Consider the following 3,785-nt stretch of genomic DNA (forward strand, 5'->3'; position numbering starts at 1 on the left):
TTCTGTGATTCTATGATAGGCCTTAATGTTGTAGTAAAAAAAGGCTCTGACTCTGACATCTACCTATCAGATAATGAGGGGGCCCAAAGCATGGCTTCTGAGGAAGCTCTGAAGAAGCAGGCTCAGATCGTTTAGGGCATTCAAACCAACATTTTCCTGCCTAGGTCTCAACTTGGGAAAAGAGGAAACAAGGGAACACCACAAACTGGATGTTGCGGCAACAGAGAGAGTTCTTAGTGAGCTGCCTTCTCTGTCCATATGTTTAAAGAGACAGGCCTCTGGGCTCAGGTTAGCTCTGCATGGTCTCTCTATGAGCCCATAATGGGCACCCTGGTTCTGTTGTCTCCATGGAATGCAAGGCCTTTGAACCATGTCTCCTGGCTACCAAATCAATCTACTGGCATCCTACGAAGGAGGGGCCTCTGGCATCTCTGGCTCGGGGCTTCTGGGGCCATGAAGATGCTCAGATCTGACTATTCCTCTGTCAGCACGTCTGTGTCTATGTCAATGTGGGCTCTGAGGTCCCCTTTCTGTTTTGGTGATCTTACCTTGCATTCGTCCTTTCTTCCTAGAAATGCCTGAAAGGATAATAATGGCTAAGAGGGGCATGAAGTTTACAGCAGGCAAAAAAGGCCTAGGTTCCATGCCTGAACTTTTCACATACCATTGTTCTATTGGCCAATTGTCAAGGGACTGGGCCTCCTCTTCCACTGCTGCCCAATAATTTTCCTCACTTCTACCCAGTGCTTTTTTTGTAAGAAAAAAGGTGCCAGAACTCATGAAATTACTTACCTTTCGCATGTAGTCAATCATTGTACACACACCCACACACGTCAGTTGTGTAATGAAACATAACAGTTGCTGCCCACAGTAGCACTCAGTGCGCGACCACACGACCAATCACAATCCGAGCAGTGCCATCACAACCAGTGCGAAGTACGCATGCATTGGATTCGACACACAAGCAGCCCGCATGCACCGTTTTAATGATTTTGCTGCCGACCTGCTACGCTCAACAGGGCGATTCAAATCCACGTGGACCAAACATCAAATTTTCAACAGTTACTTTTAAAACTTGGAAAATCTGTTGAAAAAAGGTGCTGGAACTCCATTCCAGTGCATTCTGTGACAAAAAAAACACTGCTTCTACCTGTCAGGAACGACACACAGAATGAAATCTCTACTCCCAATGGCAGAGGGCACTCCTGTACATGTCAATTGGCAATAATGGAGAAACTCTACTTGCATAGCTCATATCCAATCTTTTGGCTGAAACAGCACCTAGATCAGGTAAACCACCTCCGTTACTGTTTTTCCCAGCTCTTCAGTCCAGCATTTTTTAGCAATAGCACACTAGTGGCACTTGCATATTCTGTGGGACTTTCACTTGCACAATGTATCTTTCAAATTATTTTCAGAAGCACAGGCTACTCCATACAAGAGTAGAAATGGACATTTACTGCACTATCTCTACTCTCAGAAAAAAAACCTCACTGTGTAGAAATTCTGTACTGCTTGTGCAGTCATATAGATAGACAGATACCTGATAGAACAAAAGTTTGGAGTCTCATGCTTTTTTTACAGTGATGGTGCAATAAAATAGTAAGAGAGATATTGTAACTGTAATTTATTCTATCTGGTTATAATATAACTGCCCTTTATTCAACCATTTGCAGATTATCTTGATTATAATTTGTGGGCCAAGCTGACAGAGGCTGATTTCCACTTCCTGTCATGAAGAAGCAGGAGATTTGTTTAGAGGGAAGGCACATCAAAACAAAGACACCTTGCAGACCTGCTCACCTCTTCCCTGTGGAAGGGCCAAGTGAATACTCACATTGTTTCATGAGCATGTGATTCTTACTCTTAAGGCCAGAAATTCTCAGTTCTGAGTCAGCTTGAAATTGAATCACATGTGCTACCTGTATGTTGTGCTATTTAGGCCATGACCTTTGCATTGTTTGTGAAGTGGTCTTCTGTTGGAAAGAAGGCTGTGAGCAAATTGACTTTTTCTTCTCAAGTTCTTGGTAAATACTCCAGCAAAGCCCAATTTGGGAACAGACTATTAACTGGTTATGCTACCATAATGTGCTTTCAAGTTTTACAGAATGTGCCAAATCTCTGACTTCATATCTATAACAACCCCCGAATTATATAACAATAAATTTGTAGATATTGCTAAAGTTCAAATGCTACATGTTCTTAGTAGGTACCTACTTACTTCACCAACTTGGACATTTCACTTTTGCATCTTTTTCCTGGTCTACGTCCATCCTGTGCACACCCCATATTTGTCACCAGGTATGAGAGTTGTAGAAGTGGGGAAAAGACTCGCAAAGCTTGTACATGAAGGACAAACTTGGATATGTAGAAAAGTATTGCTCTTTAACCCTTACAAAACCTCATCTGAAACCCTAATTCTGGGTTTCAGGCTAGCAGCACTGTCTGAAGGGTCACATGGTTCCTTGGCCATTCTAGGAGGTGTTGCCCCTTGTGTAAAAAGACTCATTTTATAATTATTGCCATTGTTGGACTCATATACTGCTTTTTCCAACTTGCAAGAAATCCAAGGCGGTTCACATACACCTTCTGTTCTTCATTTTATCTCTGCAAAATGAGGTAGGTTAGGTTGAAAGTCAGTGGCTGGTCTAAAATCACCCAGTGAACTTCATGTCCTGGTGGGAACTAAATCCCAGTTCTCCAGAGCTCTAGTACAACACTCTACCTACTATACCACACTGGCTGTCAAGGACAGAGCAGATAATTAAACTGGTAAGAACAGATCACTTGATCTTAGTCAAAAGACTAAGACGCAATGCCAGTGTGAGCACATGTGGGGTGTTTTTAAATGTTTGCAAGGGGGAAAAGATTGCTCTTCTACATTTTCCCACTCGCCATGAAAGAGACAGAATAAACAATACCCCTTTTCTGAGTAGTGCAATGTTCCATGAAAATAATGGTGGTGTTTGGAATAACAGAAGCTTTGATGCTTCAAAAGGGAGAAGCTAGCAAGGAAGGTGCTGGCAAACAGCAGTGCAGTGCTGGCCCTATATTATCAGGTCCACAAACTTATTGTACAGAATTATGTATTTGGGGAGGTCTTACATGTGGTTCTTTATCACCAATGCATTCTGTGAATGGGATGCATCTTGAAAAAACAATGAAATAACAAGCGGTATTTGCCATGTTGTTTCCTGCTTTACAAACACATTTCCTTATTCAGTGTAAATAATCCCTCTAATTCTTCATATTATGAAAATGTTGACTGATCCCCAACATTTAATTTAGATTGGGTCAAAAACAAAAGGTGCCAAATATTATGGCAAAAACACCATAATATTTCAGCTTAAAGTTCTTACATGAGCCGTTTCAGTCTTTTAGAAGGAAGAAAAAGTATTAAAAATCTCAAGAAACTACCAAGCTATTCCCACCTGGAGGAAAGGAGGTGTTGCATTCTAGGCAATCCCAGATGGCCAGATTAGGGCCCCAGAAGTACCAGGTTTGGACCTGGGCTTGAGGTTACCCAGCTCTGACATAGAAGATTAGGAAAACAAACTCCACTCCACCCTCCACCCTGCCTCCCAAACAGGCAGAGGAAGGACTTTTAACCATGCACATGGAGGTGGGGGGAGGGGGAACAACATTTATTTGGCTGTTAGGGAAATCACCCAAATACTTTCCAGGAATTAGGAAGAAAAGAGATAGACCTTCTCCCTTTCTGCTTGTAATTTCAGCCTTTTGAGGCTACATCTCAATATTCCAGAACCATCGCAACAAGTTCGACA

At 42.2% G+C, this 3,785-nt stretch overlaps 1 non-coding gene across 1 annotated transcript; it reads right to left on the reverse strand.

Moving 5' to 3' along the window:
- Nucleotides 1–2,624: 2,624 nt before the first annotated feature.
- Nucleotides 2,625–2,817, reverse strand: LOC123023238. Its single transcript, XR_006414685.1, has one exon. It is a non-coding gene; the product is annotated as a U2 spliceosomal RNA (small nuclear RNA).
- Between the last annotated feature and the right edge of the window lie 968 nt (nucleotides 2,818–3,785).

Source organism: Varanus komodoensis, unplaced genomic scaffold, assembly GCF_004798865.1.
Source record: "Varanus komodoensis strain SLA01 unplaced genomic scaffold, ASM479886v1 scaffold2, whole genome shotgun sequence".
NCBI lineage: Eukaryota > Metazoa > Chordata > Lepidosauria > Squamata > Varanidae > Varanus > Varanus komodoensis.